At 24.9% G+C, this 15,623-nt stretch overlaps 1 protein-coding gene across 3 annotated transcripts in view; it reads left to right on the top strand.

Annotated features, from left to right (window-relative positions):
- The window catches only part of LOC109604234 (harmonin), a 66,060-nt gene that overhangs the window by 32,361 nt on the left and 18,076 nt on the right, over positions 1 to 15,623 (top strand). The window lies entirely within an intron of this gene.

Raw genomic sequence — 15,623 nt, forward strand, 5'->3', positions numbered from 1 at the left:
TAATAAAACACAAACAAAGTATTATGTTAATTTGATTGCTCATTCAATTTATCTTCAGCGAGAAAATTCATACAATCGACACAAAACAAATTGCATAAGTCTCGCATTAACGAATCGAAAATGAGTAAAAGTCCCCGGATCAGAACAGATTGGCATGGGCTGCGGAAACGTGATCATCAAGTTCGTTTAAGAGCTAAAATGGCGAGCGTTTAGTTTGTAGTTTACCGTTGTTTCCTCGTGATCTTTGTTGTTTATCTGCAAAACACTTTCTGATATCGTTTTAATGCTCGTTTCAGGGTCATTGAAACCTCACTTTTACGGAACCGTGACAGAAGTACACGGCGTGTTTCTTCTTCCTTTTATTGCCGACTCGGTTTTAATATTAACATTGGACGCGATTCAATGGACGGGATGAGATGCGGAAAAAATTTCACGAAATCGTCAACATCAACGTTCGCTTAATTGGACAGGAAATTACGCGTCTTATTCGGCATAGACAAAAGGCGAAATTCTGTTGTTCTCGGAACAAAAACTATTAAATTACTAGGAATCATTGTTATCTAACTGTTAATAATTTTATTAAAGTCGAATAAAGGATCTGACGACAAGCTCTTTAGGATCTTCGAAATAATATCCTATAATTATTGTTCTCGGATTGATTACCGGAAAAAACAAACATTTTTTCATCTAATTATCTTCTTAAAACTGATTAGTTACGATACTATACATACTTTTTTTATTGAACTTGAACTTGGACAACAAAAAATAAACTAAAAATATCAAACGAAAACAAAGATAATAAAAAATATTAACTGTTCTTATTCTGAGAATCAAAACCAGTAGAAATAATCAAATTTTCATCTAATTATATTAAAAAAATAATAATTAAAACAACATATTGTACATAGTAACATTTTTTCTTGACAATAGATTCTGGTATCAAACATTTTTCTTAAAATATTGACAATTAGTTAAATTAAGAGTTAACTTTACGAGGAAAATTAATATAATATAATATAATATAACATAATATAATATAGTATAATATAATTAATATAATATAATATAATATAATATAATATAATATAATATAATATAATATAATATAATATAATATAATATAATATAATATAATATAATATAATATAATATAATATAATATAATATAATATAATATAATATAATATAATATAATATAATATAATATAATATAATATAATATAATATAATATAATATAATATAATATAATATAATATAATATAATATAATATAATATAATATAATATAATATAATATAATATAATATAATATAATATAATATAATATAATATAATATAATATAATATAATATAATATAATATAATATAATATATATAAATCAAATCTTTGAAATACTTCATTATAATTATTGACTGAATGTCTACTAAAAAAATGACTACACTTTTCACCTAATTATACTTCAAAATATATTTTTTAAATATAAACAAATTTTCAGCAACTAATTAGAAAACATTGTATAAATTAACATTTTTTCTTGATTTTAAAAAGTCAAAACACTGATTAGTGATGAAATACAATTGATAATTTGATTATTAATTTCAAGAATTTATTTTGTCTCCATCGCAAAAAATTTAAACAAACTAAAAAAGCCCTGAATTAAAAGAAATTACACAAGTTTTTCGACATCTAATGTACGTTTCGCCTGTGCAAAAATGTTAACGTTCCGTAAAAAGAATGTCGCCCAAACCAATTGAGACATTTCATACACGCGGTCATTACTGAGGTCGTTTCTAAAGGTTAAAAACCCGCTTCGCGGTTCAAGTTTAAAAAAGGAAAGAGCAAAATGGCCGGGTTCAAATTGTTAAAGACAACGAAGTTATTGCCACATACGGTGTTATTAATATGGATATATAAATTTTCACCGGTGCTCTTTTGAATATTTCAACAATGACCGCCGTGCCATAAATTCAAATGGAAAGTGACGATTAATTTTCGTGTTAAGTTCAATGGTACAATGTTTCAGGTCACCCAAAGTGTTTTTCCTCGTTTGCCTCTTTTTTTATTAATTATTAAATTTCAGTTGTATAATAATTGCGATTGCGGATGCAAAGAGTGAAAGTAAATTGCTTAAAATTTGCCATTTTTTAGTTTAAAATTCTTAAATTGCACTCGAAGATTAAATGAATTCAAAACACGAAAACTCTCTAATTTTTAATATCATATATTTTTTCATTAATAATGTTCTGTGTTGCATTTTTTATTTTATTAATAAAATTAGTATTATTATATAATTATTAAGAAAGTTTGCATTTTCAGATTAGAAATATATAAATAAATTCTTAATTCATTATTAATTTAATTCTATATTTTTCGATTTACGTCGAAAATATAAGATTTCAATTTATTGTGATTTTTACTTTATTGATATTATATTTTATATTAATTTTATTTTTTTACTTAAAATAAATTAAATATATAATTCAAATTAAATAAAATAATATTTTATTTTTAATTTGAAATTTCAATAAATTCCATATTATTTATAATTTTAATTGAAGTAGTACATACATATCATATATCAATATAATTTAATAAAATTTTTATTTCACAATATTTTTTTAATAATACATTTTGTAATAATTATAACAATTATTAAAAAGTAATTTGACATCAAAACACATTTTAATAAAACAAACATTTTCTTTTAAAAGATAAGATTAAATATTTATTTTTAATTTTATTGAAAATCAGTATTATTTATATTTTTAATTATTTAAAAAATCATATTTTGTAATATTGTTTTTATTTTTATTTTATAATTTATATCAATAATATATTTTGTATTAAATGTAACAATTATTGAATGGTAACTTTTTTCAGCAAAATGCATTTTAGCATAATAAATGTTTTCTTTTTAGAAAATTAAGTTAAATAAATATTTTTTTTTTTTTTTTTGATTTTAATAAAAGTCCTTTTATTTGAATTTTTAATTAATTTAAAAATACATTTTTGTAATATTATTAATATATTTTGTATTAATTATACCAATTATTAAATAATAATTTAAAGTTTTAGCCATTAAAATAGATTTTAACAAAACAATCCTTTTGTTTAAATAATTGTTTGTTTTTAATTTATTGAAAGTCAATAATATTTGTAGTTTTAATCTATTTTGTTTTTATATTTATTTTATAATATTAAATTAGAAATATATTTTTTATTAATAATACCCATTATTTAGTTGTGATTTAAAGTTTAGTCCATCAAAATACAGTTTAACAAAATAAACCTTTTCTTTTAAAAAAATAAAAATATATAGATTTTTTTAATTTTATTGAAAGTTAATATTATTTGTGTTTTTAATTAATGTAATAACATTAATCATTAAAAATGTAATATTCGATATTTCAAAATCTATTTTTTCAAGTAATAATAGTAATTTTTTGTCATTTGTCTAAAATAATTAAAATTCTTAAATTTTAATTCAGTGTAGGTATTTCACAATGTTTTTTAATTTCACCACTTTTATGTTAAAAAATAGAAATGTATTAGTTAGAAAAATAAATCAATGTTTGTATTATAAATTCATCATTAATTGACAAACCTTTCCTCTCAATAAAAATTTAAATAAACATAACTTTATATTTATTTCTACTTGTTTCAATTCAGTAAACCCTTACGAAATCAGATGTTGAAGCATTCGGTGAAATCGTCTTTCATATCAAATTTACATAGTAAAATACAAAAACAAGCGAGCATGCTCTGTATAAATTAAATCTAATTAAACCTCTCGAAATAAATTAATTCTATTATTTATCATTATGTACACGGATAAACCTATGGTTTTGAATTCACGGTTCGCGATCGTAACTGTTCCAGCATCGTTCACGATCGAACAATTATTTCCTCGGTCATATTATAAATTATGTATTCATTATGCCCGGCCGTTTTGTAATGAATCCCGCACAGACGATTTTTTCCACACAGGACGCAACATCCAACACAATAATTGAAGGTAAATTAGCATTCATCTTGCTTCCGCCCCAGATGCAAAAATCACTGTTTTAATTAAATATTGAACCGACAATACGTTTAAAATAATAATCAACGATTTAGTTGTTGTTGCTGTTAAACGGTTAAATACCAATGTGTGTTTTGATGCAGCATAATAAAATCACGTTAGTGATTGCTCCCGGCTCAAGATTGGCAATAAAAGATATTAACGTGGGATAAGACCGCGGCCTCGGGGACGAGGAGATAATAAACCGATTTCCACGTGTAATTAATAATTAATCTTGGGTTATTTAATATTGAGGAATGGTAAAAATGGCGGTTGGAATGTGAGAAACCGAGTGGAATATACCGGTGGTGTATGGATTTGCAACTACTCATTGGAGTTCCGTCAACTAGAAAATTAACTATTTAGTTTGGTTTGGAGTAGCAATCTAAAGGTTGCTGGGAGCCAAGATATTAATTCACGGCAAATGATTCGAATTTTCGCCTGGCTTTTATTTCACGTTTAATAGATATTTTAATACCGTTTTAAACGGCAACTGATTGACATCGATATTGGAAAATTACGACAGACAGGAAATTAAGATTTCAGACAAAAATGAACAATGAATTTTTATATTACTATTATACTGTTATGAAGATTAACAAACAAATATAAAGTTTTATTGCAAAGTTGTTATATAATAACTAAAATTCATTTTTCTAATTTATCAACATTATGTTTAACAATTAAAATAACAAAATTATCATTAAAATGTATGAAAATATATCAAGATTTATAAAATTATTAAAATTATTCATGAATCCAAAATTAATAAAATAATTCAAGAATAATAACAAAATATTAAAATAATTGAAATTATTTTTAGGAACTAAAAAAATATATTATAAAATATTTGAAAATATAAAGATCGATTTAAGTTTTCAGATTCTTAAATCAGAAGTATTTAATAAATAAACAAAATAAATATTTTTTTTAATATACAATAAGAATAAGATTTATAAAATTATTAAAATTATTCATGAATTCAAAATTAATAAAATAATTGAAGAATAATAATAAAGTATTAAAATAATTGAAATTATTTTTAGGAATTAAAAAAATATATTATAAAGTATTCAAAAATATAAAGATCGATTTAAGTTTTCAGATTCTTAAATTAGCAGTATATAATAAATAAACAAAATAAATATTTTTTTATAATAATAATAATTTGTTTATAATATAATAATTTCATAATTATACGAAATAATTCGTTATTAAAATAATATTTATATTTTAAATTTGTCAAAATTATATTAAATATGTTACATAATTAATAAAATTATCAATATAATATATAAATTAATCTAAATTCTCAAATTTATTAAAATTATTAATGGTTACAAAATTATATAAAAATAATTTAAGAATAATAAGAAAATTGAATTAAAAAAAATATAAAATAATTACAATTTTATAAATCAATTTATGTATTGAATATCTCAAATTATGTTTTATTAATAAAATATATGAATTCATCTTACAACTTAAATCTATTAAAATTATGAAAATTATTAAAATATTAATAGTTAATTCAATAATAACATATTAAAATAAGTAAATTTGAAAATTAAAAGAATTCCGTATCAACATGTAAATAAGTATTCAAGTTAAATGTTATTATTAGTAGAAAAATTAATAAATAAAAAAATAGTAGACATTAATTAAATATTTAAATTTTTTAGAGATTACAAAAGATATTTTTTTAAATAATAAATAATAATATATTAATAATTTATCTCAAATTTAAAATATTTATGTATTATATATAAAAATATTATTGAAATTGTTAAAAAACTTAAGAATCTTTAAAATAATTAAATAAATAAATAATATATTAAAAATAAATTAATTAAATTAATTATGTATATTAAAATTATTTTTATTATTATTATAAAAGATATTAAAAAAATAAAATTTCTTAAATTATTAAAATTAATTAAATCTAATAAATTATAAAACAAAAATTAGAAAAATCTATATTATAAAAATTAATTATCATATTTCTCTTTTTTTCATTAATATTAAATAATAACATTGCATTTTTTGGTAATTAACAAATTATATTAAATTAAAAGGAATAACTAGATTATTAAGATTCCTAAATTTATTAAAATTTTTAATTGTTTAGTATAATTTTTTTATTAAAATAAGTAACTTATTCAAAAATTTTAAAATTAAAATATACAGAATTACGTAACATGTAAATAATTATTCAAGTTAAATGTTATTATTAGTAGAAAAATTAATTAATAAATAAAATAGTAGAAAGCATTAAAATTTTTAAAATAATTTGTTCTGTAGAAAATTTCTTCTTTTTTTCTGTAACATTCTAGTTTTATTAGTAATATTTATATAAAATTGGTCCTAATATCCTGTACGTATGTGAAAACTAGTATCAAATATTATTTCCATAATTGTTGTACAGAACTACTACAATTGCTTTAATATTTTAAGTTTGAACAAATGTTTTTTATCATGTACGCTCAAATACATGTAATTTATTTGGAAATTTTATATTTAAATTGCACACAATCCCACACCCTTCGTAAGACGTAAATTATGATAAAATTGCAACATATTCATATCACATACACAACGATAAACTGTTTGGTTTTTAAATTGTTGCAATAAAGTTTTATGATTACAGCCTTCCAGTGGGCAGATCCAATCTATTTGAAATGTTAAGTTTATTATAAATCACACAACGAAACGAATGCCTTTGTTTAAATTACGTCCAAGTCCAATATTAATGAGCCATAATAATAATTTATAAGGATAGACCGTTGCCGTCCACAATTTACCATCAACTCTCGGTAAATCATCCGTGAAAATAAAAATAAACGCGACCGGCATTTACCGCGTTTTATATTACATTCTTGATTTAATAAACAACCGCACGTATACATATTTCCAATACGGGTTTTTAAACGTCGGTAATTAGCTTGGACTTTTGGCGAATGCGCCAACTTCACCAAACGAAAAAACCACACACAAAAAGTAAAACGAAAACGAACCAACCAATCGAGCGGGCATAAATCAGGATTGAACTTATTGCAATTCTAGTGGTGCAATGCATCATCCGTGATTGACGATCATAACCGAACAACTCAATTATCGATTTAAACATACCGAACTTGTCCCGCGATATTTATTATGATTGCGACCGTCGAACGACGGCTTTCCAATAACACAAATAACCGCTAATTATTTTACTATCGACTACAAATTATCAGGCAATATCAGGCACATATAAATATTCAGCGGATTTTTGCCCATAAAACTAACGAGGGGTCAAAGATGAACGGGCTATTGTGTTTCCCGATGGAAAATCTACTGAATATTTAAGGCAAATGTCACGAGAAAGTTTCTTTTGATGCGTATCTTACATGGAAATTTACACAATGTTGTTTGTCGATGTTATTAGTTCGTTGTCTTACTTTTCGTCCATAGTACAAGAACTAATCAAAAACTTATTAAATTATTAGAGGAAGTAAATTATAATACAAACCACAAACAAGAGCACCCAATTAAAAAAAGAAACTAATTTGTATCAAATGTATTAAAATGAGAGAGTTTATCTAACTCTTTACATTGGCAAAACTGTTACAACATAATTAATTTATTTTTATAAAAAATCAAGTATATAAAATTTATATAAATTTTATATAAAAATATAAAAAAATAATAAATTTAATGATATTAACAAATAGAGGTTTAAAATAATTAAGCTAATGTGTGTTGTCTGAAATTCAAGTTATTGAATTAAAATGATTAAAATTATAAATTCAAGTTTTTATAATAAATAATAAATTTTTTTAATCGATTATTAAAATAATGTATGAGCATGAAAACATACTCATCATTTTATTAATTATAAAATCACCTACAGTTTATTAAACCTACAAAAGATTAATTAAACTTACAAAAGGACTAAAATATATCTATGTTTATAATAAAATCAAAATTGATATAAAAAATTATGTTATTATTGTTATTATTTTTTTACACTATTAAATTTTTTTTAAATTACAAAAGATATTTCATTAAATAATAATAAAATAATAAATTATTTCAAATTTAAAATATTTATGTATTATATATAACAAAACTATTAAAATTGTTAAAAAATTTAAGAATTTAATCTTTAAAATAAATAAATAAATAAAATATTAAAAAATAAATTAATTCAAATATTTATATTAAAATTATTTTTATTATTATTATTATAAAAGATTTTAAAAAAACTAATATCACTTAAATTATTAAAATTAAATATAATAAATTATAAACCAAAAATTAGAAAAATCTATTTTATAAAAATTAATTATTATATTTCTCTTTTTTTATTAATAATAAATAATAATTTTATAAAATATTAAAGTATTATTAATTTTTTTAGATATTAAAAAATATATTCCTTAAAATTATTATAGAATATTAACATTAATAAAATTAGTAAAATAAACTAAACTAATAAAACTTTATTTAATTAATTCATTTTTTATTATTCATTTAAAATATACTGATATAATTAAATAAAAAATTGACATTGTTACAAAAATTAATTAATTAAAATCTATATTATAAAAATTAATTATCATATTTTTCATTTTTTTTTTAATATTAAATATTAATTTAATAAAATATTAAAATATTGGTGGTTATTAATTTTTTTAGATATTAAAAAATATATTCCTTAAAATTATAATAAAATATTAACATTAATAAAATTAGTAAAGTAAAATAATAACTAAAAAATAAAACTATCTAATTAATTTATTTTTTATTATTCATTTAAAATATCCTGATGTAATTAAAAAAAAATTGACATTGTTACAAAAATGAATTAATCATAAAAATTTCTATGTATGGATATGTATTTAATAAATAAAGATAAACTAATAGTCATCTTTTTTAATATAATTGAAATTATTAATATATACTATTAACTAATTTGGAAAATAACAAAATATTTTAAATTAGAATCTAGAATTATAAATAATAGAAAAATTAATAAAAATTAAAAACTAATAGAATAATTTAAACTATTATTTTATTATAATGAATAAATTTGATAATGAGCAATTAACTAAAGTAATAAAATTATCAACACATATTATTAAAATCTTGAAATTTAAGATTAACTCCATCTTCGGAAACAAACGCAAAACAGAACAAACCAATCACCTAAAACATTCCTTGTTCCTGTTCCGCAAAAGGAAAAAATCCGATTGCACACCGGTTTTCGATGTGCCGCGAAGATCCCACGAAACGGTCCAATTTCCATAAATTAAAACTTTTCAATTTAAAACCGATACTTAAAATAATCGTTCGGGTTAATTGCAATTATAATCGTTTCGATTAGATCCGACCCTGTTGAAAAGCCGGACTGTGGTGGTACCCGAGGCGGGTTTAACGTGCAAAGTGAACAGAAGACACGATCGCAAATATAAATGTTTCAAGGCTGTGCCGAAGCGGAATTCCTCACCTGGCATTTGAATTATTTCTTTTAGCTACGTTCGACGTGCCGCGATGCAATTTTCCATGTAATAATGTTAATATTGTTTTAAGGTTCGCATGTTGGCGAAACGGGAAGCCCATCTCCACAATTGCAGAACGGAATTCCGAAAATTATCGATTCGTCGTGACTGTGTTTTTGTTTTCTTATTCTAATTAATCACCATTCGGCATTGATTTCGGCTGTTTTTAATTTGGAGGCAAAATTACATTACAAAATCTGGAACCAATTATCCATTTAAACTAATTGTCAGTGGATCTTAATTTTTTCCTTAATTTTTATCAATTACAAAACTGGTCTAGTTGAGGCCTTATCTAATTATAATCTTTAAGTTTAATTAAATTTATGACATTAATCAAGGTACTTACATATTAGAATCGACGTTGTAGTTATTCTTTTATTTTCCAATCTAAAATGAAACAAGCAATAAAGACTTCCAATTAACACGTGTACCAATCAATTTTAATTGTGACCAAGAACATTACCAATTATCATTGTACATATAATTTAATTTTTTTCTTTGTGTAAAACATTTTAATTAATTATTTTACTTTAATAGTTCTAGACAAATCGGGGTATAACAATAATTTATCAATATTTATTAAATATTTTTTTTTAATTTTAATTGTACTTAAATTGCGTATAAGGAAAAAGTCTTGAAAATAATAGATTTTTTAGCATTTATTCTTTTTTATACATTTTCCTTTTTAACAAAACATCGAAATAAACAATAAACTAATTAAAGAAATCGAAAGTTTCGTAATACCGTAATTGACCTTACTACAAAGAATTAAAATCACTGAATTAGAGTAAATATTCAATAACAAAAATCTGAATAATTATTACCTTTCATGGTTTTTCCTTATTTCTTATCAAATCTCCTAGTTGTGAAAGTGAAACATTTTCTATGTTAGTAGTAGTACCCGTACAGGATCTACCTATAAAATTAAAATCATTCATTTATTTTGAACTTTCAATAGCAAAAAAACTGTATAATTATTACCTTTAAGATCCTGTTTGCGTTTTCTTAACGTATCCGCCATTGAGTTGTGGAAGTAAATTGCTAAAACATCTCAAAAGCCTGAATTAATTTTGAATTTGAAAAAAAAATTGGAAAATATAATATACTTAACTTATACTTCAAAAGTTCAAATTCTTCACTAATAACACAGTAACACCACACCGCAACCGTCGTTGATGAACCCGAAAGTAAATGATTCAAACTCACTTTGCGTTGCCAATTGCCCAGTTAACTAGCCTCGTTCTGGACCTACCTATTTACAGCCCTTCCTTCCTTATCAAATCCCCATTATGTTGTGGATGTAAACTTTTTCACTTAACATTTTCTATAGATGTGTTTAGTCTCTCCTCACATGTTCTTTATGTTAGTAGTAGTCTCGTACAGGACCTACCTATAAAATCAAAATCCTTCAATTAGCCTCAACTTTAAATAACAAAAAACTGGATAAGTATTACCTTCAAAGCGCTTTCTGTGTTTTGTTATAGAATCGCCATTGTGTTGTGGAAGCAAATTGCTGAAACATCTTAAAGTCCTGAACTAATTTTGAATTTGTAAAATAAATTCTTAAATTGGAAAATATATTATACTTAACATATACTTCACAAATTCTTCTCTAATAACACACTAACACCACACGGCAACCATCGTCGATGAACCCGAAAGTAAATGGTTCAAAAACTCACTTTGCGTTGCCAGTTGCCCAGTTAACTAGTCTCATTCTGGACCTACCTATTTACAGCCCTTCCTTAGTTCCTTGTCAAGTCTCCATTAGGTTGTGGATGCAAACTGTTTCTATTAACATTTTCTATATATGTTTTTTGTGGTAGCACCATATTGGACCTTCTAATAAACAATAAAAATCACTGAATTAGAGTCAATCTTCAATTACAAAAAACTGAAAAATTGTTACCTTTCATGGTTTTTCCATGTCTCTTATGAAAGTGAAATGTTTCTCCTAACATTTTCTTTATGTTAGTAGTAGTCTCATACAAGGCCTACCTATAAAAATCAAAATTCTTCAATTAGTCTCATCTTTCTATAACAAAAACTAGATAAGTATTACCTTGAAGGCCCTTTCAGCGTATTCTTATAGAATCGCCATTGTGTTGTGGAAGCAAATTGCTGAAACATCTTAAAAACCTGATTAATTTTGAATTTATAAAATAAATTCTTAAATTGGAAAATATAATATACTTAACTTATACTTCACAAACTCTTCACTAATAACACAGTAACACCACACTACAACCGTCGTCAATGAACCCGAAAGTAATTTGTTCAAAAACTCACTTTGCGTTGCCAGTTGTCCGATTAACTAGTCTCGTTCTGGACCTACCTATTTACAACCCTTCCTTATTTCCTTATCAAGTCTCCATCAGGTTGTGGATGCAGACTGGTTCAATTAACGTCTTCTATAGATGTGTTTAGTGGTAGTACCGTACTGGACCTTCTAATAAGTAATTAAAATCACTGAATTAGTCAATCTTCAATTACAAAAAACTGAAAAATTATTACCTTTCATGGTTTTTCCACGTCTCTTTATCAAATCTCCAGGTTATGAAAGTGAAATGTTTCTCCTAACTTTTTCTTTATGTTAGTAGTAGTGTCATACAAGATCTACCTATAAAAATCAAAATCCTTCAATTAATCTCAACTTTCCATAACAAAAACTAGATAAGTATTACCTTTCAACGTTTTCTTATAGAATGGCCATTGTGTTGCGGAAGCAAATTGCTGAAACATCTTAAAAGCCTGATTAATTTTGAATTTATAAAATAAATTATTAAATTGGTAAATATAATATACAAAATATAATACACTAATAACACACTAACACCACACCGCAACCGTTGCCAATGTACCCGAAAGTAATTTGTTCAAAAACTCACTTTGCGTTTCCAGTTGCCCAGTTAACTAGTCTCTTTCTGGACCTACCTATTTGCAGCCCTTTCTTAGTTCCTTGTCAAGTCTCCATTAGATTGTGGATGCAGACTGTTTCAATTAACATTTTCTATAAATGTGTTTAGTGGTAGTAGACCTTTAATAAATAATTAAAATCATTGAATTAGTCAATCTTCAACTACAAAAAAACAGAATAATTATTACCTTTCTTAGTTTTTCCTTATCTCTTTATCAAATCTCAAGTGAAATGTTTCTCCTAACATTTTCTTCAGGTTAGTAGTAGTATTGTACAGAACTAGCTAAAATAAAAATCCTTTAATTAGTGTCAACTTTCAATAACAAAAAACTGGATAAGTATTACCTTCAAGACCCTTTCAGCGTTTTCTTATAAAATCGCCATTGTATTGTAGAAGCAAATTGCTGAAACATCTTAAAGGCCTGATTAATTTTGAATATGTAAAATATATTCTTAAATTGGAAAATATAATATACTTAACTTATACTTTACAAATTCTTCACTAATAACACAGTAATACCACACCCCAACCGTCGTCGATGAACCCGAAAGAAAATGGTTCAAAAACTCACTTTGCGTTGCCAATTGTCTAGTTAACTAGTCTCGTTCTGGACCTACCTATTTACAGCCCTTTCTTATTTCCTTGTCAAGTCTCCATTAAGTGATGGATGCATACTGTTTGACTGGACATTCTAATAAATAATTAAAATCACTGAATTAGAGTCAATCTTCAATTACAAAAAACTGAAAAATTATTACCTTTCATGGTGTTTCCCTGTCTATCAAATCACCGCTAAGTTGTGAGAGAAAAATGTTTCTCCTCACATTTTTTTTATGTTAGTAGTAGTATCGTACAAGACGTACCTATAAAAACAAAAATCCTTCAATTAGTCTCAACTTTTAATAAAAAAAACTGGATAAGTATTACCTTCAAGGCCCTTTCTGCGTTTTCTTATAGAATCGCCATTGTGTTGTGGAAGCAAATTGCTGAAACATCTTAAAAGCCAGAATTAATTTTGAATTTGTAAAATAAATTCTTAAATTGAAAAATATAAATATACTTAACTTATACTTCACAAATTCTTCACCAATAACACAGTAACACCACACCTCAACCGTCGTCGATGAACCCGAAAGTAAATGGTTCAAAAACTCACTTTACGTTGCCAGTTGTCCTGTTTAACTAGTCTCTTTCTGGACCTACCTATTTACAGCCCTTCCTAATTTCCTTGTCAAGTCTCCATTAGGTTGTGGATGCAAACTGTTTCATTTAACATTTTCTATAAATGTCTTTAGTGGTAGTACGTACTTCTAATAAACGATAAAAATCACTGAATTAGAGTCAATCTTCAATTACAAAAAACTGAAAAATTGTTACCTTTCATGGTTTTTCCATGTCTCTTTATCAAATCTCCAGGTTATGAAAGTGAAATGTTTCACCTAACATTTTCTTTATGTTAGTAGTAGTCTCATATAAGACCTACCAATAAAATTCAACATCCTTCAATTAGTCTCAACTTTCAATAACAAAAAACTGGATAAGTATTACCTTCAAAGTCCCTTCTGCGTTTCCTTATAGAATCGCCATTGTGTTGTGGAAGCAAATTGCTGAAACATCTTAAAAGCCTGATTAATTTTGAATTTATAAAATAAATTCTTAAATTGGAAAATATAATATACTTAACTTATACTTCAAAAATTCTTCACTAATAACACAGTAACACCATACCGCAACCGTCGCCAATGAACCCGAAAATAATTTGTTCAGAAACTCACTTTGCGTTGCCAGTTGCCCGGTTAACTAGTCTCTTTCTGGACCTACCTATTTACAGCCCTTCCTCATTTCCTTATCAAGTCTCCATTAGGTTGTGGATGCAAACTGTTTCACTTAACATTTTCTGTAGATGTCTTTAGTGGTACCACCATATTGGACCTTCTAATAAACAATAAAAATCACTGAATTAGAGTCAATCTTCAATTACATAAAACTGAAAAATTGTTACCTTTCATGGTTTTTCCATGTCTCTTTATCAAATCTCCAGGTTATGAAAGTGAAATGTTTCTCCTAATATTTTCTTTATGTTAGTAGTATTCTCATACAAGGCCTACCTATAAAAATCAAAATCCTTCAATTAGTCTCAACTTTCCATAAGAAAAACTAGATAAGTATTACCTTGTAGGCCCTTTCAGCGTTTTCTTATAGAATCGCCATTGTGTTGTGGAAGCAAATTGCAGAAACATCTTAAAAGCCTGATTAATTTTGAATTCATAAAATAAATTCTTAAATTGGAAAATATAATATACTTAACTTATACTTCAAAAATTCTTCACTAATAACACAGTAACACCACACCGCAACCGTCGCCGATGAACCCGAAAGTAATTTGTTCAAAAACTCACTTTGCGTTGCCAGTTGCCCGGTTAACTAGTCTCTTTCTGGACCTACCTATTTACAGCCCTTCCATATTTCCTTATCAAATCTCCATTAGGTTCTGGATACAAACTTTAATCTCCTCACACACTATTCGGCACAACGAAATCTTTTTATAAAAAAACTGTTTGAATGTGTCGGACTGGTTTGTGTTAAACAAAAAAATAATAAATGGGTTCGTGTAGTAATTGTCCCTATAAGCTTATTAAAATGTATTCCAAACATTAAATAGCCTAAACTAATTTTGTGACGCTCCCCTCCCATTACAATTCTAGGAAAAACCATTGAATAACGACTATTAAAAATGTAAAAACTGAATTACTACCATTCTTATTAGATGATTTATTAAAGATAATGAATATTAATCAAACTGACCGTAATTATCTTCTTTAACAATTGATATAAACTAACAATAAATAAAGATAATAGATATAATTTGATATAACCTTAAAACGAAAGCGACGCCACGCGATGAAACTGCACTACTTGCGACGCCGCCTCGAAAATGTGAATTACGACCATTCTAATTAAATGATTGATAATGAATATTATATCAAACTGATCGTAATTTTCTTGTGGAACTACTGACATACATAGATAATTGGGCAAATCTTTAGTAAACGGATATTACCCTAAAAACAAAGGGACGCCATACGACAAAACTGCACCGCTTG

Source organism: Aethina tumida, chromosome 7, assembly GCF_024364675.1.
Source record: "Aethina tumida isolate Nest 87 chromosome 7, icAetTumi1.1, whole genome shotgun sequence".
In the NCBI taxonomy this organism is placed as follows: domain Eukaryota; kingdom Metazoa; phylum Arthropoda; class Insecta; order Coleoptera; family Nitidulidae; genus Aethina; species Aethina tumida.